This window comes from Lactuca serriola, chromosome 5 (assembly GCF_051521515.1).
Source record: "Lactuca serriola cultivar US96UC23 chromosome 5, Lser_US96UC23_V15, whole genome shotgun sequence".
NCBI classification, from domain to species: Eukaryota; Viridiplantae; Streptophyta; class Magnoliopsida; order Asterales; family Asteraceae; genus Lactuca; species Lactuca serriola.
The window spans coordinates 160,316,819-160,342,138 of record NC_136412.1 but is presented as its reverse complement, the minus strand read 5'-3'; positions in this window follow the sequence as shown (position 1 = coordinate 160,342,138).

The window sequence follows — 25,320 nt, the reverse complement described above, 5'->3', positions numbered from 1 at the left end:
TGTCAGCTCACTAACTTTTCGTCGAGGAATTGACAACCTCCTGTAATGCTTTTCCTATCTAAACCCATCCTCCAAGGTGTGCATCTGAGTAGGCTTGAACAAAGAAACCTGAGTTTGATGGATACCATAGACCAAGGGAGGTGGTTTGTTTCAGATACCGGATTATGTTTTTCACTGCTAGCATATGTGGTTCACGAGGATTTGCCTGAAACCTAGCAAAATAACACACAAAAAACATTATATCGGGCCTGCTAGCTGTGAGATACATCAAGGAACCAATCATCTGGCGGTATAACGTTATATCAACTGCCGGTTTTTCAAAGGATGGTGTGAGCTTGGTGCCGAACGCCATTGGAACTTTGACCTTTGAGTTTCCCATCATGCCGAATTTAGCAAGAAGAGTCTTGGTGTATGCTTCCTGGTTGATAAAGATGCCTTCGGGTCCCTGTCTAATATTTTAACCAAGGAAAAAGTTAATCGGACCCATTGAGCTCATTTCAATTTTAATCTCCATTAGCTTTCTGAATTCAGCTGTTAAGCTAGGATTTGTTGAGCCAAAGATGATATCATCGACATAGATTTGAACAATCATAAGGTGGTTACCTTCCTTCTTACGAAAGAAGGTTGGGTCAACCGAAACTTGTTTGAATTTTGACATCTTTAAGAACTTAGTTAGCGTTTCATACCATGCCCTAGGCGCTTGTTTCAGACCATAAACTACCTTGTCCAGAATATAATAGTGATTTGGATGTTTTTCATTCACAAAACTAGGAGGTTGCTGCACGTAAACCGTTTCTTCAAGTTCTCCATTCAGAAAAGCGCATTTTACATCCATTTGGTAGACCTCGAAGTTCTTGTGTGCAGCGTAGGCCAGAAATATTCGAACAGATTCCAGCCTTTCTACCGGAGCAAAAGTTTCTTCGTAGTCAATTCCTTCTTCCTAGCAGTATCCTTTCACCACGAGACGAGCTTTGTTTCGAATCACATTACCTTCCTTGTCCATTTTGTTTCTGAATACCCATTTGAGACCAACGACTGAGGCATCTTTAGGTGTTGGAATGAGGTGCCATACCTTGTTTCTTTCAAACTCATTGAGTTCATCTTGCATAGCTTGAACCCAATCGGAATGATCAAGAGCCGTGTTAACTGTCTTCGGCTCAACTTTGGATACGAAAGAATTATACATGCAGAACTCTACTTTGGAGAATAGAGATGATTGCTTTGCCTTCAGTTGGGATCAGGTCAGGACCTTTTCATAGACATTACCCACTATCTGAGATACAGGATGATCTCTGGTCCATTTATTAAGAGGAGGATAATTTGGATCATAAGATGGAACCCATTGACCATTTCTTCCAATTCAGATTGACTATCGTCATCGTAGAGCATATCAGAATTCTCCCCCTCGACTGATGAATCTCTTTGATTTTCAGGTTGGTTCGTACCTTCGGGTGCAACAGAACTCTCAAGTGTAGCTGGACTTTCTGGTGCTATAGGACTTTTGGGTGTAGTTGAGCTTTCGGGTGCTACAGGACTTTCGGGTGTAGCAGAGCTTTCGGGTGCCGTGCTGAGGAGGTTCGTTTAGAACTTGTTCTCCTTCACCCATTTGTTTGGCTGCATCTTCGACAATTTGCTTCAGATGATCGATTTTGTTGTCTGCTGCCTTGGCTTCCGAGAGAGTAGCTTTCTCAGTTTCATCGAATAAGTCCACAAACTGATCGAACAAATTAGCAATCGTGGCCGTGACTTGACTTTTTGAGAGAAAATCTCTCCAATTGCTCCTTCAGTAGTCTTTAGCTTCTTGACGTAGCTATCATCGAAAGTCACATAATATGTTTCTTCAATCTTTCTAGAACGCTTATTTAAAACCTGGTATGCTTTTGAGGTAAGAGAATATCCCAAAAAAATTCCTTCATCAGCTTTAACGTCAAACTTGTTACGATGTTCTTTGGAGTTGTAGATGAAACATCGTGAGCCGAACACATGGAAGAATTTTACGTTCGACTTCCTTTTATTGATGATCTCATAAGGAGTAAGAGAGAAGCGCTTGTTGAGATAAGACCTATTCTGCATAAAACATGCTGCAGCAATAGCATCAACCCAAAAATATAAGGGAAGAGAAGCGAAATTTAGCATAGTTCGGGTCGCCTCACATAAGGATCGGTTTCGCCTTTCGACAATTCCGTTCTGTTGAGGCGTGTAGGGGCAGAAAAGTTGTGACTGGTTCCTTTTTCTACCAAAAAGTCTTCAAGTTCTTTGTTCTTGAACTCCAGTCCATTGTCGCTCCTAATGTTGCGAACGACTTTTCTCAGTTGCACTTCAACCTGCTTGATAAACATCTTTAGCTTTGGAGTAGCCTCAGATTTGTGATTCAGAAAGAACATCCATGTAAAACGTCAGAAATCATTAACAATAACAAGAATATACTTGCTACCACCAATGCTTTCGATTGATGATGGACCACACAAGTCGATGTGAAGCAACTCAAGTGGTTCAACAACTTTTGTGTTTATAATTGATGGGTGACTTTGACGACTATGTTTCCCAATTTCACATGGAGTGCACAAGTGTTCTCGATCAAACATGAGCATGGGAAGACCCTGAACATGACCTCCGGTGACAAGCTTGTTGATGTCTTTGAAGTTGAGATGTGAGAGCCTTCGGTGCCACAACCAGCTTTCGTCAGAATGAGCTTTGGACAAAAGACATATAGCTAGATTTCCTTTGATTGGATTGAGATTTAGAGGAAACATTTTGCCTTTTCGGTCTGATTTGAGGATGACCTTGTTGGATTTCTTCTCTATAATCTCTGAACCTTCGTCGTCGAATGAAACTTTGAGACCTGTACCTCCCACAAGTTGAGATACATTGATGAGATTATGCTGCAACCCTTCAACATACGCCACCTTTCTTATTGTGAAATCTCCATTAGTTATCATACCATAAACCTTTATAGTTCCATAGGAGTTGTTACCGAACTTGACATTGCCACCATTTTGAAGAGATCGAAACTCCCTTAGCTCTTCCTTCCTCCTGTCATGTGACGTGAGCAACCACTGTCAATGTACCATTCTTCTTCGAACTGTTCGTCACTTATAACCTGCAAAAATTAAGCAGATTTAGGAACCCAAAGTTTCTTGGGTCCACGTAAGCCTTTCACAGGAACAGGAATAGTAAGAGAGATATCAACAAGATATGTTCGTTTTATTAATGTTGTTTCATCTTTCCTCTTAATTGTGAACACTTTTATTTTATTGGAGTTAGGTTAGGGTTTTTGTTACTGGCTTGCTTTCGGTCTTCTTTTGCTGAGGAAATTTTAGTCTTTCCTTTGAAATCCTTTGACGATTGAGAGTTTTGTGCAGGAACATAATTGGGTTTAGAAGAGAATTGAGGATGAGAAGAATTAGAAAAAGAGAATTTAGAATGGGAATTTTTTCTGACTTGTGGTTCGAAATGACCCTTTTGTTTATGGTCATTGGAGGGACCGAACCTGGACCTTCGGTAGCTACTAGCTGATGAGCCGAAGTTGGATTTTTGAGTGTTGTTGATCGGACCGAACCTATCCTTTCGGTTCTTGTTGCTCTCAGGACCGAACCTCTCATTTTGGTTCTGTTCTTCATGTGGCCCGAAAGTCTTTTTCCCTGACTTTGAATCTTTATTAGGATTAGAGAAGTCAGCATTTTGAGATCGCCAAAACTGCTTTCGCTCTGAGAGATTTTTTTTGTATCTCAGGTTTCTCTGCTGCTTTTGATTATTCACCTGTTTCGGTTGTCTATGGATATTGGCTTTTGTTTTAGCTTCTTGAGAGCCGGTTCACACTTCATAGATGAGGTTTCGCTTGTGGAGGTGACTTCTTCTACAGGTATTTCTTTTGTGCCACTTGTACTGGGCACGTCAAAGTTGTTAGGCTTATTCAACGGCTCTGGTACATATCTTCCTTTGGTTTTCCAGGACGTTCGCCCTGACAGACCAACTGTTTCGTCTGCATTATCTATAGGAGCTGACCAGAAAAACTCATCACAACCATCTGCGTTATCTTCGTTCACTATGGCAGTGAATTCGGCTGTTTGATGTTCGGTTACTCCTGTGACCTTATATACTTGATTCGGTGTGGTTCTCACCTTTTGGTACACAACAACCTTTTCTTCAAGGTCCGGGGACTTATTTTTGGACAAACGAGCGAATTAAACAGAATTTTCAAAAATTAGATTTGTGTGGTTTTCGGGTTCGCTCTTGACAAACTCAAAACAGTCGACTTCATCCTCTACAGAAATTTCACTCATATCATCGTCCTCATTACGTTCAGATGCGTTTTCGACATCAATTTTATTTTCTGAACTTAAATTGGCACTCAATGAGTCGAATTTTTGTATGGTTTCGGTCCTGAGTTTCAGCTTATTGTTTTCATCCAAAAGATTTTTAAGCATATCCTTATGGTCTTTGGACTTTATAAAAGATTCTATTTTGTCCAGACCATACATATAAATAGGATTCACATCATCGGAAGATACAAAACTTTCACAGTTGTATGCTTCGGCATCGATTTCATCCTCCTTAAACTCAAGGAAGGGTAGAATCATGCGATGTATCTTCTGCCCTATTTCACAATTTAGATGCAGTTGAGTAATGTTAGCATACAGTCTTTTAGCAATCAAACAAAAAACATTCCTTTGTTTTAACAATTTCAAATTGTCTCTTTGCAAATAAATGTTTTCATCCTTACACTTAGTTAGCTCCGACTCCTTCTGCTCAATCCACATCCTTCGCTCCTCACTCTTGGATGACACCCTGCTTATTTGGCCAGTTAGGTTAGAATTTGTGACCCGTGATTGAGTTAAACAACTACCCAGATTTGAGATTCTTGAATTTAAGTTATTTAATTCCTTTTCATATGATTTCTGTAGAATTTTGAACGAAATAAAAAGAGATTGTACCTTCTTGATCAGTTCATCAAGTTCACTGATCTGCATACTGAGAGGTTTTGCTGTGAAGCACAAGTTCTCTCGCTCCTTGGTGTCTTCATTTCCACCATCAGTATTATAACCCCTCATGTGAGATACGTCAGTCACCATCAGACACTTTCCACTGCTTTCACCACCTCTTGCGACATAAGCCTTTCCATGAGAAGGCTTTCTCACCTCATCATCTTCTGAGTCGGTCGACCACACCTGTACGCCACCGAACTCGTCATCCTCTGTTGAACCCTGTACAATAAGAGCATTCATAGAAGGATTAGTAGCAGCTTTCTTCCTTTTAATCTCCTCAAGCTTTTTCATAAGGATTGCCTCTTCATATTTCTCCTCATCTTTCTCTGTCATTTTCTTCAAAACACAATCTTTGGTGTAATGATTCTTTCCTCCACAGTAATAACAGCTGACACCAGAATCCGCTTCAACCTTCGCCTCTTTCTTTGGTTCTTCAGTCTTCGGCTCCTCCCTTACTTTTTCAGAACTGTAGCTTCCCTGCCAATTTCGGTTCTTATTGGTAGGAAACTTCTTCTTGATGAACCTTTTGGGATTGGACACCATCATAGCATAATCTTCTGAAGTTAGATCGTAGTCCTCCAGGTTCAGATCTTCTTCTTCTACTGCATTCTTACTTTTAGACAGGAGGGCCAAGGACCCCAAGTTTGAAACCACACTCTTCTCTTACATCACTATCTTTTCTTGGGATTTCAGAATTCCCACCAGTTTCGCCAGCGAATATGATTTGAACTACTCATGAGCTTTAACTGTGGACACAACAGCTCTCCATTCGGATCTTAAGCCATTCAAAAAAGTAACCTTCTATTCAATAAGCTTCCTTTTGATATCATGTTTGATCATCTTGCTAAGAAGATGATTGAAGTGATCAAACGTCTGTGTAACAGACTCATCGGGATTTTGCTTGAAGTCTCCAAACTCAGACAAAAGCAAGGTCAGAATTGAGTGCTCCAAATCTTCATCTGTGGAATATAGCTCTCGCAGCCGATCCCAGATTTCTTTAGCAGTACTGCAGGAACTCACCAACCTAAACGTGTCAGATTGAAGAGCGAATCGAATCAGTCTCAATGCTTTGATGTTGCACTGAAACTTCTCCTTTTCATCCTGAGCGACGTCTTTCACATCTTTTAACAGATCATTATACTCCTTCTGAGTTTTAATAATTCTGGATGTTCCTGAATGAGCAAATGGTCCAGACACAATGGCTTCCCATTTTAGATACCCATTATCTTTAGATCCGATGACATAGTCTTCAAAATGATGCGCCCAAACCTCGTAATCTTGAGTGTAAAGAATTGGAATCTTTGTTGTAGATCCAATACTATTTGAGATGTTGATAGGATTAGATTGAGAATCGTCCATGCTTGATCGTTTAACCTGTTGCAAGATCAGACTTGTAATATGTAATATTAGGGCAAAACGAATAAATAATGAGATACGTCAATTATGGAGTGACAGATCAATAAATATCAGTTAATGCAGAATAAACCCTAATCACTTCTTTCACAGAAGAGATGTGTATGAATTACACAGCCTCCTGCTTTGATACCAATTGATGAGTTTATAAAACTCTTTGATCGATTAGATCTTATAACAGGTAAATCAAGAAAGTTAAAAACAATAAGATAAAGCATAAGAATGAATCTGAATGTGTCGAATGATTCAATTGATTCAATCCTCAGCAAAGCTCGATGAAGAACTTCCGCTGTAGAGGATATTAGGGTTACAAAAGATAAGAACAATGAACGCTATTAAATTCTCTATCAAATCTTACGTTCTAGGATGCATGCAAGCATCTATAAATATAAAACCCTACAAAATAACTCACGGATGGACAGGCCCATACCGAAGATTAAATGGACTAAATATCGAGCCCAAGACGCAACACCTTCTGGATCTAACACATGTAAATGGTTGGCTTAAGGATTTACAACATAGAATAACGAATAAACTCACATAGCATATCACAACATCACAATTAAAACACATAATAATTTTCATTGATAATATCCAACTTGTTATATGAAAATTTGCCTGAGAGGGCAAACAAAAGTTTGACAGCATGACGACTCCACGAGTAGTCTAGTCACTTAAACATACAGCCGTTGGTACATAGAGTACATAACATAGAGTGCATAAACAAAACATAGTACTACGGGGAAAGTATAGTATTCCCAAATATGCTAGGGGGCGTCTAATGGTGACGATGAGATCATACTCCAAAGTGTTGTGCCAACAGTTGAGCCATCTCGGTCATCTCCCCGATGACCTCATCTCTTTCTTGTTCGGCCTGCACGGCTCTGTTGGGTTTTGAGCATTCTAACACTCCTAAGTGTACATGCAACCCTAAATACCTTGGATCTATGTTTTCTCTATTATACATGCAAATAAGAACTTCCAAGGTATTATCCTAATCTAGCATACAAAACAATAACTATAGCAAGATAGAATACATACCTCTTTGATGTAGAAAGTCTTCATGAAGCTTGAGTGCCTAGTGCCCCAAGTGTGACACCTCAAATGGAATCACAATCATCAAAACACTTAGAATAGCTTGAAAGAATTCTACACTTCATGAAATCGGCTAGCCCTCTCTAGAATAATACTAGTGCCGATTTGGTCAAGAATAAGATGCTTATATAGTTAGGGTTACACCATGTAAACCCTAATTGACATGGCCTTTCATTTCCATGATCCATGGGTACAAATACACCATGGAGCATCCATGGACCATCCTATGGGTTTTAGCCCAACTTGATTATCCATGGAGCATTAGCCCACTATACAAGTATGGATGATTTACACAATCAAACCATATATTTAATTAGTCTTCTTTTGATCACTTAATTAATCCTAGATTAATTCTTGATCAATACTAATTAAATAATCTCATTATTCTTATTATTAATATACTAGAACTTATAATATATTAATAACCATAAGTGTCTTATTTCTCTCATTTAGTCTATCCAAGTGCATGATGGTATGCAACCCAAATGGACCATGCCGGGTCGGGTCAAGTCTTACCAATTATAGTTATGGACTTAGACATTAATCCAACAGTCTCCCGCTTGGATAAGTCTAAAACTATTATTGCGTATGACTTCAGGAACCAACTGGCAATCGTAGCTCTCAAAAGCTTCTGTCGAACTCTGACCTTGTAGATGAACTCTGACCTTTGTCACTGACTTGTCCATTAGATAAGGGATCATATATTCCTCCATTCTAGATATCATATGGACTGAGACATGGATTATAATCATTCTCTCTGTCCATTTGTTGTTTCCCGATTTCCGATTTATGACGACTGACTAATTGAACAAATCAAATTAGTCCTGGCCCGGCCGAGCACTTCCATTTGTCATCATCAAATCATCGAGGGGCCCACAAATATCGCTTTTATCCCGAAGGTAAAAGGAACGGATAAACTTCGACTCATATGGCTTGTTCTACTACTTGTTGAATCATACACAAAGGCACGTTTTATAGCACCGAGTTACCAAATGCATTTTCGTGCTATCAATGTACAATCAACTCATAGTAACAACTCATATCTCTAGGTTTGAAGAATATAAGATATTATCATCTCATGATCACTCGTGATAAAACCCATGAAGTGATTCCAATGAGCGCGGGTTGAATCCAATACTCAGAACTTATGAGCACTCATGATTGTTGTAGCCTTGTCCAACACCTTAGACCTCTACAACCCATCATGACAGTCTTAATTCATATCTACTTCCAACATATGACCGACTGTGGATAGTTTGAATAACTTAGTCATTCCAGAAGAATAACCCAGTTTATTCGGGAAGTCAAAACATGCAAAGTGAAACACAATAATAATAGAATCCAATATGGTATCAAAACCTATCACCATATGATTACACATTATTCATTGTATACTGTTTCAGCTATCAACTTTATTCTTGAATTTAAAACAATAGTTGTCCCATGCTCCAAGCATGTACACTATGTTTTCTAAACAATAGTCATGCCATACACCAAGTATGCATACTATGTTTGTCTATGATCTTTACTTTGTGAACTAGATCAATTGAACATAACTTCAATGATTCTCTTTTCACACTCCCAAATCCTTACTGCAAATGCAAGAATTCCAAATTCATGCCATTTACTGAAATCTGTTAGATTCTAAACTTATATGCATTGATCCTCTTGTAACGATTATGCACAAACTCACAAAGACTTGGCAACAATCTTACAGAGTATTCCAAAGGAGATCAACTCCTTGGAAATATCCTTCTTGCATTAAGTTTCCTTAATTCTAACTTTGAAACATTTCCAGATTCCATTTTGACTATCACTTCTGAACAAGAGTTGCCTCCTTACTGATTATGTCAATATGGTCCTTCCATAATTATCACTATACTTCCAACTGTCCTTGAGCAACCAATCTTTGGTAAACCTTAGATTGTCCTCGACAATTGTTTAATCCTTTTAGTCATATCCAGTTCTAAACTTTTTCCCTTCTTAATGCCCTAGGCATTTGGAAAATTTTAGAAAGGATGAATATAGCACATGTAATCGATCCTATATCCGAAGCATATGGGACACGATTCATGATGTCTCACATAAAGACTAAACCAGTCTTTTGCTATAATATGTCCATTTCAATTTGCCAAGTTCTCATAATTCAGATTATGAAAAGGGATGCCGTAATCATAATCGAATTTTAGAACGCAAATAATGGACCCATATACAGAATTTCCTTATGTTGAGCCATTCCAACATGAAATTCATATATATATCCTTGACTAAATGATTAAAACCTCACGATCTAAGCTTATAGATTTGAGATGAAGTATAATTTCCTCTCCCTTAATGATAGCAAAACAACTTTTTCCCAATTGAAACTTTTGTTTTCTATAATTAACATTGCTAGCTTGCAATACTTAACATAATTATCATGCTCCCACTAACATGATGATTATTAGCATAACACTTATGCTCCCACTAGCTTTGACATGTACCCAGAAATCAGCTCACTTTCTTACCAAAGTTCAGATTTCTGATACTAGATTGTTTTGATAAGACTTTATCAAAATCATACACTTCCTTTAGATAGCACACTTGTGAGTCTAAACAATTATGAAGAGGTATGCCGTAATCATAATGGTTAGACCTTTTTGCCACTTCTCACAAGTCCATATTAGTGTGCCGGTTAACCACACGCGCTCCACTAACGACTTTGAGAATGCAAATATCACAATTGCTATCTAGCTAAAATCTACTTAGTGAAAGTGTTTCCTCACCATCTTTTTCATGAATTGGAGAGAAACCTTATGACACTTAGATTTACTGGTGTATGTGTTCTTATCCATGTGAATGGTCAAAATCATAGTCACAAGACAAGGATAATGACAAACCCAAACTCATATGGACTGAACTCAATCTTAATTTCTTGTCACCTGGCAGCTCAAGGACCTGCCATTGCTTCCAAGTTGTTGTGCAACCAATTGAGAACTCTAAGAACTCATATGCAAAGCCAACTTTAACTGGAATGGGCACAGAATATGTCAACACGATAGGTTATAAACCTCAAGTCGTGTGCTAGTGAAGAACTTCAGGTTTATTCTTGATTAGTTCTTGAGACTTTCAAGACCTTTAAGACTCCCACTATCCTCTTGACCTATAAGACTCCCTTGTCAAATATCCAAGAGATAGTGTGGATTCTAATGAAGACAAACACTTCACTCAATTGGCCTAAGTTGGTCTTTGTTTTATCCAAAACATCACAACTTACCAATTTCAAATGTAAAAGAGTAGAAAACTTTTACTCTCACATTTGACAAGTGTTTTAAACCTTCTTTAAGACATGTCACTCAAGTTACAATCTTGGAGTATGACTCTAAGACTTGTATTGGAACGAAGTATGACTCATCTTCTTGATTTAACCATTTCAACAATTCAAGTTCCTCATCTTAGTCATAAGAATGCACTAAGATTTCCTTAGAGAACTAATTGTGCTATGGTTTCTTAATCATTAAGATGATCACGAAAGCTGATACTAAAGTACTCTCCCATCTTTTCAGATTTGAGACACTTTAATCCTTCTGCCTAATTTGATTCTTCTTATTCGCTCTGCCATACATTGGAACCTTTTCCAATGTCTCAGAGTTAATAGTTTTATCAATCTTTTGTGGTGGACTTGACCAGTGCACAAGAATGTGTACTCGATCCCTTAGTCCTTCACTTGACTCACACATCCATGTGAACAAGTAATAAGTCTTAATCTTCCAATACTTGAAGGTTCTCATTCATCATGCTATACAACTTGCATGATTCCAAGTTCTGGTCCAATTGAAACTTGGGTGATGAGAATCTTTCTTTATTTGGTAAATCTAGACATTACCACAAATGAAAGAATCAATTTCATACTTCCACACTTGCTATTAATGGAATCATATAAGCAACAATTTTTCCTCAAATGCCATTGTAAGGATATTTTAAAATAAAATCAAAAATTTTCTTTTATTTAACACTTTGCGGAAAACTTATCCTTACAATCCATATGAAAAATTGTTGTTATCTATTCCTAAGCAATATATCATAACTCCTAAGAAGTAGCTCAAGAATCTGTCAAACTATGCGATAGAAATCCATCTATGCGATCAGATTCAGCATATTCTTTCTTTAAGTTTCTTCACTTTTTTTTTCTTTGATTCTTAAAACATCACCATGTGACCCAGCCACATCATGTATCAAGAATCTCAGAATAGAAACTTAACAGAGTTAGATTGTGGAATTTACCTAAAGTAGAGTGAAACTTGTTGACTTTAACATCCTTAGGTAAATTTGGCAGCTTCGCAACCAATGCCCCTTCCTTTGGCAACATAAACATATGGACCCTTTGATAATGGTACACGGGACTATCACAGACTTAGCTTTTCTCTTTACCATTTGGTCAACCGAGTTGACTATGGCCGATCCATTTCCATCGGGAAGAGAGAGCTTTACTAGATATCCAATGTCATCATTGTCAATGTCCATAAAGTTTTAGGAAGTTGATCTTAGCAAATAGATAAGATCATTAAGGGTCTTGTCATAGTCTGTTTCATAGGTGTCCCAAAGGAACTCACTATGTGACTTAGAAAGTGATTGAACCACCAACTTTCTCAAGACTTTGACACCCAACTCTCCCGGCTTGTCAATATGTGACTACATCTCCAAGATGTGATCACACCTAGACCTTGCCTTACCAATAGGGCTTGAGTGACCTTAAACTTTTCAAGAACTTGTGGGTTAGGGAGAATAATTGGGGGAGGGAAAGAAGTATGATTTCCAAGGGACATCATCTTCATTTAGGAAACCTTGTTTCAAGAGATTTGGGAAGATCATAGGTGTCTAAACTAGACATCTTTTGGTAGATATTCAAGATAGTTGATTTTAAGTCCTTAATATGACACCCAATATGAAATATTAAGGCTAGGATCCAACAAACTATTTTATAACTTAGAAGAGGTATGCCGTAATCCAAGCTATAAAATATTTGAAGGTAGGTGAATGACGATTCACCAATTTCCACCAAGATAAACGAAATGTATTATTAGGTTTTAATTGGTTTTGAAACTCCTAGATCTTTTGAGATTCATTGAACTGTTCAATGGCATGTTTCAATCTCGAGTGTGCCCTTCAGGTTTTGTGACTGGGATGCTGAGGATCACAAAACAAGGTGTGAAGTAACCATGCAAATCACTTGGTACCCTTAATAAATTACCCCTCAATCGATGTGCCGGTTAACCACACACGCTCCATCGATGCTATGATAAATATTAAGTCACCCTTTACCAACCTTGTTAAGTCCAAGTTAGTGTGCCGGTTAACCACACACGCTCCACTAACGACTTAAACAAAGTGCAAAGTGTAATTTCATGGATTAGCACCTTATTCACAGTTTTCCTAAGTAACTAAGATTGGGTATTATTAAGAGTTTAGTTACTTAGTATTATCATTAATACTTTTAATGAAGGGAGAATTCTAGTCCTGTCAAACCCGTTCGGCTAACGACCCTCCACCAGTCAAGCAAGTGGTGGGTGAGAGTGGACACCCATTAAGTTGCCATTTTATAGGCAACAACCTTATACCCACCTTATAGACCGACTTCGTGAATGAGGCGTACTAGCGGTAAGACTGACTTTACTCTTATACATATATGTTATTAACTTATAATATTATAAAGTATAAGGGTTGAATTTTAACTTTTAAAATTCTAAGGGCTAACTTGGAATTAAAGTATTCATAAGGAAAACTTTTCAAATTCCAAAACTTGAGGGCAATTTTTGAAACTATTCAAAACTAATTAATTCCATAACTTATGTGTTTAAAGTAGTTTTAATCCAAAAACTCTTCAAGTTCCATAACTTGAGGACAAGTTATGGAAGACTTTAAACTAATAAAAGAACTAACTTTTCCTTTATTTTATAACTTATGGATTTAATTATGGTTACATATTTTTCTTTTAATGAAGTAACTCTTGAACTTCCATAACTTGAGGACAAGTTATGGAGTCATAAAAAAAAACATTCAATGACACAAGACTCTTCATTTTGTAACCATTGCCAACTATTATGAGTTTTATGAGTCTTTAATGTGACTCTTCATGTAACTTGAGGACAAGTTACACAAACACATTTTATACTCAACTCTTAGATTAAAATGGATTGAAAACAACTATTTCACTCAACATTTCTATTAATCTAAGCAACTCATAAGAACAAGATAATTCAAATCAAACTTTTTCATGTAATTAGTCTAAACCTTAAACTAATACAAAACATGAATCTATTGACAATTATCTTTGAAAATGGATTAGCATGAACATTACCACATCAAAAACAAGTTTATAAGTTCAAAAACAACTTAGGGTAATGTTCCTAGTCCATTTCTAGCCAAAAAAATCGAAAATATGCTGTCTGGGGGTCCAACTCGTCGAGTGCATGAATAAACTCGGCGAGTTGGATGCATTTTGCCTTGGACTCGGCAAGTCCATTCATGGACTCGGTGAGTCTGCTGGGCAGACATCATCAAAACTCGATTTTCCAGCTTCTTTTGCAAGTATAACAAGAAAACAAGCCTAGGCTTTGATACCACTGTTGGGTTTTGAGCATTCTAACACTCCTAAGTGTACATGCAACCCTAAATACCTTGGATCTATGTTTTCTCTATTATACATGCAAATAAGAACTTCCAAGGTATTATCCTAATCTAGCATACAAAACAATAACTATAGCAAGATAGAATACATACCTCTTTGATGTAGAAAGTCTTCATGAAGCTTGAGTGCCTAGTGCCCCAAGTGTGACACCTCAAATGGAATCACAATCATCAAAACACTTAGAATAGCTTGAGAGAATTCTACACTTCATGAAATCGGCTAGCCCTCTCTAGAATAATACTAGTGCCGATTTGGTCAAGAATAAGATGCTTATATAGTTAGGGTTACACCATGTAAACCCTAATTGACATGGCCTTTCATTTCCATGATCCATGGGTACAAATACACCATGGAGCATCCATGGACCATCCTATGGGTTTTAGCCCAACTTGATTATCTATGGAGCATTAGCCCACTATACAAGTATGGATGATTTACACAATCAACCCATATATTTAATTAGTCTTCTTTTGATCACTTAATTAATCCTAGATTAATTCTTGATCAATACTAATTAAATAATCTCATTATTCTTATTATTAATATACTAGAACTTATAATATATTAATAACCATAAGTGTCTTATTTCTCTCATTTAGTCTATCCAAGTGCATGATGGTATGCAACCCAAATGGACCATGCCGGGTCGGGTCAAGTCTTACCAATTATAGTTATGGACTTAGACATTAATCCAACAGGCTCGTGCTTCCATGGTGAATAGTTGTTGCTGCAGCATGGTAACCTCTGCTTCAAGAGGGCGATCCTCTCTGACAGGGTTCGTTGGTGGAGCAGGATGGTCCTGGCGTGCTTTGTCGGTAGACGGCTCGATGGGGGCTTCGTCCGTGCTTCCGTCTTCCTCTACATCTTCGTCAGTCTCATCGAACCCGTAGTCTGTATAGATGTACTCATCTGGCTTGATGCCAGGGGCTGCCTCCTATTCCATCTCAGGGTCGTCCTCGATCATTCCATGGGCCACTAGGGCCTGGTGAAACTGGATAACCTGATGCTCCTCCTCCATGATGTATGTGTGATATATTTATGGTGAGAAACGAGTAATTTGTGTAGTATATAGATGTTGAGTTCTTGTTTCATCGACCATCACTATCACACTTGGGGACATGACAGTCGTACTTTGGGGGAATGTAGTTGATCAGGCTACATTTACCCTTAATACGGCTACACACTGTCCAAGCATAATTGACATGTTCGAATCCTCCAAAGACTTTGAAGTATTGTTATGTTGTTATTTTAGTGTAAGTGTAACAGCCCGGATTCCCAGGTATTATTCATTTATTTATTTTTGATGATTTGTGAGGAGACTCGGCGAGTTGGAGCCTAGACTCGCCGAGTATGATCGCGGATTTGGACGCGGGTTCGCGCCCGGACTCGGCGAGTCCGCGCTGTTTAATGAAACCCTAATTTCTCGGGTTTGGAGCCTATTTAAAGGGCCTTATGGCCGTCATTTGTGCTCACTAGTCCCCTGAGTGATACCCTAGTGAGCATGAGCGTTTGGAGTAGGTCAAGGAGCCATTATTGACCTTGGAGGTGTTATCTAGCAAGGGAAAGGAAGCAATAGCCAAGGGGAAACAAGAGGATCCACTTCCTGAAGATTTGAGGTCCAGAACATCACGTTTGAGGTACTATCTTTGAGCCATTCTCTGTTATGTTGATGTTCATGTTGATTTAGGGCTTATTGAGCCCTTTTGTGGCTAGATCTAGTGCTTCCTTGGTCCCTTAAGTGAGTTAGGTTCTGGATCTGGACCCTTGGAGGTCCAGAGTGTCCTTTTGTCCAAGCTTTTTATGAATACATGGGGGTCTTGGATTGGGGTCTTTGTGCTTGAGTTCAAAACACCATTTATGAGTCATGGAGTGTGTTATGAGCACCAAGACATGAACTTTACGTGATGAATAAGCTTGGAAGGTCTGGATCTATGAGTGAGTGAAGCGGATCTGACCTCAGAAGTGAGATTGAGTTGGTGCATGGCATGGACTCGCCGAGTCCGAAGAAAAGACTCGGCGAGTAGCATGAAGTTTGTCCTTAACCACTCAGCGAGTGGTCTTGCCGAGTTAAGGGCCGACTCAGTGAGTCAGGGAGAGTTAGAGGGGGTTGACAGGTGGACTGAGTCGAGATGGAACTCGCCGAGTTGTTCTTGAGACTCAGCGAGTTGAGCCGTGGTGGCCCCGCGATTCATGCCAGGTGGAACTCGTCGAGTCAGGGAGTACTCGACGTGTCAAAAGAGAATCCTAGAGAGTTGGTGACCACGTATAGACTTGCCGAGTCGCTCTAGTGCACTCGCCGAGTCCGATCAAAGTTGACCGTTGACCGTTGACCAGTGTTGACTTGATAGGGGTAGTCAAGCTTAGTGGTAAAAGTGTTAATTAGAGATGTATGATGTTATAGGAGGATTATAGCTCAGAGGATCGAGCACGAGTGATTTCCAGGATTCGTGAGTTATCGAGATATACGAGGTGAGTGTTCTCACTATACTTTACCTTGAGTAGGTAATCAGAGTTATGTGACAGAGTATGTGTATGTTATGTGTTGTACTGCATGATGTCTATGTGATTTATGCTGTGCATGTTTATAGAGTTGGAACCGGAAGGTTCCCAGAGTTAGAACCAGTGGGTTCACAGAGTAGGGTCTACGGACCCACAGAGTTATAGCCTCGAGTGGCTAATATGTGTTATGTGTGGTATTTTGGGGAACTCACTAAGCTTTGTGCTTACAGTGTTAGTGTTGTTTGTTTCAGGTACTAGTGATGACCGTGGGAAGGCGCCGAGTTGATCTGTACACACGCATGGGATTTTTATGATATGTGATCTTGGGATTTTGTATGATGTGAACTGGAGATTTAAACTTGATGTTTTATGAGAATTAAATGACAAATGTTTTTATATTTTGCGAAAAATTATTTTGAAATTCACGGTGTTACAGTAAGCACATAAGCACGAAGTTGTATTTTGGTCAGTGTTATTTTAGTCCCATTATGTTTATAGTTGCATATCATGTATCGATAGATATGCTAGTTCATTATAAACAATGCTTAGATACCAACCTGTCACACCCTCGAATTAGACGACGGAAACGTCCGGGGGCTAGCGTGACTTTCAATTGAAATATCATCACAATGAATATACATGAAACATAACGCATTCATCACCAAACATTACATAGTACAACTGGCATTGTTTACATCAGTACATTGTTTACATTACATGATTCCAAAATATTAAGGGTTTGATGATTGACAATATCACAAAAGAAACTTTCATTACACACTTGATGCTTCCTCGTTATAACGGTTACATGAGAATCTAATTATTTTGAAAATGGTCAACATTTATAATGTTGGTGAGTTCATAAGCATATTTGATGTAAAATATTTTATGCCATTTGTAAAACCTAGAAAATCTGATATCTTTTGTAATAAAGTTGTTTACGAAAATGTTGTGATGATCCCGTAAGTGTATGTGCATCTGATTTAACGCATGTAAAGGGAATAAATTTCATATTTGTTCATTGTATAGTAGATAGATGTTTGTAAATGAAATGAATATCATTATTATCCACAGAAAACCCGATGTTTTCCATTTTAATTAGTACGATGGCTTTGTGTTATCGAGAAATCACTTGTACGTTCACTATGTATGAAGTCGCCTTCCCAAACGAGGGAATTTGTAACTGATTTTGATGTGAGTCGTTATAACCATGCATGATGATGACTATTTTGCCTGCCTTGGCATTTGTGAAAATGCCAGATCTGATCATGATTTTGTCACCGTAGACTGGCCGAGTCTAACTGTAGCGAACAACTTAGGTGTAGGGGAGTCACCCTTATATAGATTTATACACAAACTCTCGCTCTCCCTCCAGAAGACTCTGATTATTTCTCACTAAATCCAACTGATAGTTTATGAATATGAATAACCTTGTCCACACTTGTTTAATGTTTTCGAGAGTATGAAGTAGGCCTAACAGACACGAGTGAGGACCATGGCGGCCCGTGGTTCATGTATGTTCTTTTAGGCCAACGAGTATGCTAAGGACACGTTAAAGCCCGTTAAGCATATGATGAATAGTTCTGACCGCATTAGCAATGCAAATGGGCCAGTAAGCCCCAATAGGGTTTTATTTTACATTTGTTAGCTGATTACGAAGCTAAAACACCCGATGTTCGATTTATAACATCACTATGGTTTTTAATATATATATATATATATATATATATATATATATATATATATATATATATATATATATATATATATATTATCCATACGTTATAGATCTTTAATCTCTTGACATATTAGATCCAAAATATTTATTTGGCCATTTCAGCCCATTTTACACAAAAAGTTACAATTTCATCCCTTTTTAAATAAAAATGAAATTTTTACTCCTTTTTAATGAAAAATGACATTTTTGGTCTTTGAATTATTTTTCTTGGCATTTTCGGCCCAAAACATTTATTTAAATGTGATTTCAGCCGAAAATATAATTTTAAACATATTCAGCCCTCTGTTTACATAATTTTTCAGTTATGACCCAAATTTCGAATGTTTTACATCTTTGACCCAAAATCCAAAAACTTTACGTTTTTATTCCTATATTTAAAACTAATGCCATTTTCAGCCCCATTATTGATTTATTTACTGTTTTGGCTCGATCTTTGAATGTTATTACATTTTTAGCCCAAATCTTCCATTTTTTTCGCAATTTTGTGCCCAAAAACCCATAAGGCCCAATTTTAAGCCCAATAATCTGATATTTATGTTATTAACCCCTAGAAAAGTGTTATTTTCATAAAGTCGGATTGTTATGCAAAAATACCATTCTAACCTTTTAGATCCGAAAATATCATGTTTACCCCAAGCTTTTGTTTTTTGCAAAAATGGCATTTATAAGGATTTTAACTTTGTTTTCACCTCTTAAGCCTAAAGATTCTTTGATCTTTACAGTAAGTGGCTTATTATGTTATATGTTTATGTATTCTTCACACTTCAACCATAAATTTCGAGATCTAGCAATGTTTTGTCATATTATCACAACACAAACCAAATAAATCACATAAAAAAGCATACACACATAAAATCAACACACGAGACTTGTATTCTCCCCCAAATACATGTAAAAACTGAAAACAAGGGGTATGAACTCACCTTGGGTTTGTGGGTTCGGTTTTGAAGAGAAATGGAAGAGATTTTCGGTCTTAGCACACCTTTGATGTAGATCTCGAGTTTAGGGAGATTTTTAGGAGTATAAACACCAAAAACTTTGTTTAAAGGATTGATCTAACAAGAGAGTGAAGTTATGAAGCTTGGATGTGTAAGGACTTACCAAAGATTGACAAAGATTTATGAAGACTCTTGAATCCATGCCAAATTTCAAGATTTCTTTGAAGGAAGAAAGAAGATGGTCTTTGAGAGAAATGGAGAGAATTTTATGTAATGTGTGTGTGTGATGTGTCTTCGGCCGAAAAAAGAAGAGAGAGGAGAGAGAGGAGTGAAGTGACCCTTATGGATACATGTTGGTCCATGCATGGAAGTATGAAGGGTAATATGGAGGTGACACCTCCCAAAGTCAACTCTCCCTATAATACTTCCTTTCTTATTATTATTATTATTATTATTATTATTATTATTATTATTATTAGTATTATTATTATTATTATTGGGTTGAAATGGGCTAAGGAAGGAGAAAAGGAATCACTTTGGCCCATTCTTGCCTTGGCTCGAATTTATGAGGCCCATAAAGAAAATTACGGCCCATTGGGCCTTTAGGGTAGCTCACGACCCAATTTTTGTATAAAAGAATTGATTTATGGCCCATTAGGGCTCATTGGATTTATTATGGTACAATAAGGCCCAAAAGAGGTGAACCATTCCATTTTAGGCCGGAGATGGCACAAAAGGTTAGGTTTTATAAATGTGGGTCCAATTATGGCCCATTTGAGGGTTCTAAGCCCAACATAGTCAAATTGAAGGCTTATTGGTCCATTAGGCCTAATAAGAAAACGCTAGTCCATAATGGGCTTAAACCGGGATTTTTAGGGTTTTCAACTTTACTTGATGAACCTGAATTGAATTTGTTGTCATAGGATGAGCTTCAAGCATATTATGAATTTGGGTTACAATTCTCACAATAGATAATGTTTACAAGAATACATAATTTCCTAGCTAACATGCTAGTTGTGACAAATAGCCATATCATGCCATAATTCGGATACAATCCATAATGGACCGGCCTTGGTGCCTTAGACCTTGTTGATATAGTGAGGATAAGTCACCTCGCGAGTGGTGCTTAAGTACTGAAATCTCTGAACGCTGTCTCACCAGAAATCCCAAACTATCACATAATAATTATCAAGTCAATACACAAGGCGCTAGTCTTGACTAAGGGTCCATAAAATCCATCATGTCCATTCTCTTTATTAGGCCAACGCCCAATACCAAGTCCATAACCTAGAAAGTCCTTATGTAAAGCCCATTATTGGCCCAATTTACCAAATTGGGCCCAAATCCCTAATTCGGCCTAATTCCAAGATACATTATCAAAACTTGGCCCAAAGCATCATACTCATAAAGTCCAGCAAAGGCCCAAATCCAATTAGTCCACAAACAGTCCAAAACCCGAAGCCCAATTGTCAAAGGCCCAACAAAGGACGTACGCAGTGCGTACTCCTTTGGTACGATGCACATACTCATTTTGATGTTGACCACCATCGGGGAGGTTGACCCAGTACCCTGGATATCCTGGATTTACGCTAGGCGTACACGAGGCATTGCCAAAACCCTAATAAGTGCTTAATGGCTTAAGCACTTATGCTCAAATTTCAGATGCAGTGACATAATGTGCCTAGGACCCATAAAGTCACAAACTTTATCACTTTGGATGTCTAGAAGCTCTTAATACTTGGTCTTAATACATTAAGACCTTCTTACTCCATGCATGGGACACATTCAGCTACTTAGACCTCATTTTTATCACTTAGGACCCTTTCTAGGGTTTGGAAGGACAACTTAATATGACCAAAATGAATCATGCACCATATTTGGGTTTTTGGGACAAGAAATGTGCCAAGAAACTAAAAAATACAAGATCTACTCAAAATAGTTGCGAAGCTACAAGCTTTTTAGCTTCCGGAGCTCCTAAAGCACAAGAAAACTTAAGATCTACAAGCTGGCCTTTCTTCTATAACTATTTGATGCAATGGCTTCAGCTTCAAGTGCTCCAAACACACACTAACTCACACTCACACACAAAGCTAGGGTTTGAGATGCTTCTGTACGATGGAGGCTGAGAACGATGAAGGAAAATGACCCATAAGGATGTTTATATAGCCCCAAACCAGAAATATTAGGGTTTTATTTTGTGATAAGTACGCCCAGCGTACACAACAATACGCCCAACGTACACAACAATACGCCCAGCATACTAAGGTGGACCTTAGTACACTTAGGGTACTCTTATGTATGCGCATCATACTCCTTCTTGGCCCAAGGTTGCAACCTTGGCCCTTATACTTATCTTGACTCTACACTTCGAACCCCAAGGACTACAAATGACCAAATAATGATAGAAGAGGGTTCGGAAATACCTGAAAAAATCTCGGGATGTTACTGATGGGTTTTGAGCATTCTAACACCTCCTAAGTGTACATACAACCCTAATAACCTTGGATCTATGTTCTTCTAATTATCATGCAAAGTTGAATTCCAAGGTTATATTCCTATCTAGCATACATCGGAAACAATTTTTAACTTGAATGAAATATAGAATAACATACCTTGTTGTTGCTTATGATCGTTGAAACCTTGTGAGCCTCGCACCCCAAGTGTGATGCATCAAATGCTTCACACATCACCAAATGCAAAGGAACAAACTTTTTGAGAGAATACACACTTGAAAAATCGGCCTAGCCCTCACTTGTTCTTGTGTAGCCGATTTTGGTGGAGAATGGGTTCTGTATATAGTGTTGACACATCTAGGGTTACACCATGTAAACCCTAATGTGTCATGACTCTTCATTTCCATGACCCATGGGTTTGTAACTCCTATGAAGCATCCATGGAGCATCCTATGGGCTTAACCCAACTTGATAATCCATTGAGCCTCTTAGCCCACTATATAAGTTATGGATAATTTACATAATCAGCCCATATATTTAATTAGTTATCTTTTGATCACTTAATTATTTCTAAGTTAATTCTTGATCAAATTAATTAAATAATACTATTAATATATCAGAACTTATAATATATTAATAAACCACAAGTGTTATTTCTCTCGTTTAGTCTATCCAATTGCATGGTGTGACAACCCTATTTTTCCCAAAAAGCATTGTAAACACTCGAAAGCTAAAAACAACGAAATTAACCTCGAAAATAAAGTGTTCAAGTATCTAAGTTGGAATACATCGAATATTAGATATCATGCCAAGGTTTCCAAAAACATAAAGAACGCTCAAAACCGGGTTATATTGAAGAAATTATAACCACTCGTATATTTACGACGCGACGTTAAAACATTATTTGACGTAAAAAGTAGAATCTCAATAAGATGCATTTTAAGCCTTAAGTATCTAAACAAAAGTCGTAGATCTCGTTGAACGGTGAACGTACATAAAAAGATCGCCCAAATTGGACCTCGTATGAAGAAGTTACGAATTTTCAAAGTCTCGTAACAGTAGTAGAGGGCTAAAAACTCGGATTGAAGATCGAGTGTTATTTAGCTAACGCAACCTAAACGAAAGTTGAAGATCTCCTCAGTAGTAATAAAACAATAAAATGACAGACGAAAACCGACGTCGAATAAAGAACCTATGAATTTTTAACGAACTTTAGGAGGCCCGACCTATTAAAAATATATCATTAAAAATAAAGTCAAAACTAGCCGACGGAGTCTAAAGGAAAGTTGTAGAGCATAATCTCACCTATGCGTGGATATAAAGAACGCGAAAAACGGAGATCGTACGCGAAAGTTACGGAATTTAGAAGTCGGAAGCAGGGATTACGCCCCGCGTACTCTGGGAGTACGCCCCGAGTACTAGACCCAGAGTCGAGTCCCATCGGCCCGCCCAAGCTACGTTTAGCTAGCCAGGAGTCGTAAGCCATGACGCCATTCTACGCCCTGCGTAACCAAGAACGCCCCGCGTACGTGAGTACGCCCAGCGTACTCCAAAATTACGCCCCGCGTACTCACTCTTGCAGCACTATAAATAGATGGCATGAGCTCGAGTCTTTGCACACCTTTCTCAATTCTTCAGTCACTCTCACACCCTTCCAAGCACCAGAGACCATTCCCTCACCTCGGTTTCCGCACTCGAGCCCCCGACGGAAGATTTACGCTGCAGAGATCCCCGAAGAGCCCGACGACGCAACCATCCGCGGACGAAGTTCTGCTCAACCCTAGCCTCTCTCTTCGAAACGGGTGAGTTCATACCCCTACTTTTCAATTCTTTTCACATTTTAGGGGGGGGGGGGGAAATACAAGTACATTACAAATCAAAGTATTATTTTTATAATATCGTTCTTATAGAGTGTTGATACAAAAATAACTTTATGTTTTAAAGGGATATTATATCACCAAGTTGTTATTACCAAATGGGAACATACTTTTGACAAACTATAATGAGCATAGTATTCAAGTGATTCATACTTTTTACATATACATCTCGACAAATGAAATGCTTTCAAAAGAAGTACAATCTTTTATCATCGTAAATCTGTTTATACCTAGTAATGTGAGACAGCTTCACGTACGTTCGAGTATGCATTATTAAGTCCTGTATTATATACCATAATCCCTTGTAGGGGGAGCGTGATACTTGTGTATAGATCTATACGGGATTGACAATCCCGCACCTAAGCTGTTAGCTACAGCTAGGCCGGCAGGCCTGGGGTGACAAATGTCATAACAGTTCCAACGCCTGAAGAACGTTGTTACAGGCCATCATTGTCAATAGCATGGTTATAAAACTCACATAAAAGTATAAAAACAAGTTAGATTTACGAGATTCATACATGCATTTCAGTTTTTCCATTTTATTGCCAATACAAATGTTATCACTATTAATCAAGCATGGAAAACACTAATGCACTCCAACACGGGAAACTTTTCAAATCATATATAGAAAATATTGGATTTTCTGAAAACCTCGTTCATCGCTTTACTATCAAAAAGGACATACTTTTCAATGCAAAACACTTATGAACTCACCAACTTAATTATTGACACTTTTTCGAAACCACTTGTATTTCTCAGGGAATCAGTAATACAGGTAACTACCAGCTTTTGGAGAAGGAAACACTAAAGATGTTTTATTATTGAACATTTATCATCTCATTGTAATATTCTTTTGCTATTATGTATAACGCAACAACATACGTTTTCAATATATATGTGATGGTTGTGTTACTTTCTTTATAATATTCAATGGTTGTGATACTACGTGAAGTCATCCACCCCCGAATGTTTCCGCCATTCTGGTTTGGGGGTGTGACAGATTGGTATCAGAGCATTGTTTATAGTGAACTAAGTATATCGAACCACATACGATATACAAACTATAAATGCAAAGGGGACCAAAAACCCTCTGATGAAACATTTTCATGAACAAAATACTTTCTTTTAAAGTTATACATTTTTACAAGCATGCATAAAACTCGTATCATAACAAGTTTTACTAAAAAGTATTACGGCAAGTTACGACACTACGATTGAGCCTCGGGGTATGTAATCATGTCGAGAATAAATATAGCCTGATCAACTATATTTATCCTGGATTTGACCAACGTACGTCGAGGAATGGTCGTAGTGGACAACAAACCGAAAACTTACCAAATACAAAATTGTTCTAGTTTCGCCAAGTTGAAATAGTATAGAAGTATTATTAAAAATAGTTGTACAATAAAAATTATAGTTAAAAATAATAAGTCGCTAAATAGAAATTTCTTTTCTTATAACGTTCTCATACATCTATCCTAGTACAGACAAATGGCCGGGTTCCATTTACCAGGAGATCCCTACTACCCAAACCAAGGCAACGACGGTTGGATAGAAGAAGACCCGGAGGAAGACCCAGAGGAAATCGAAGAAGAGGTCGAGGAAGAATTCGAAGTCGAAGTCGGAGAGGAGTTCGAAGTCGACGAAGAGATCGT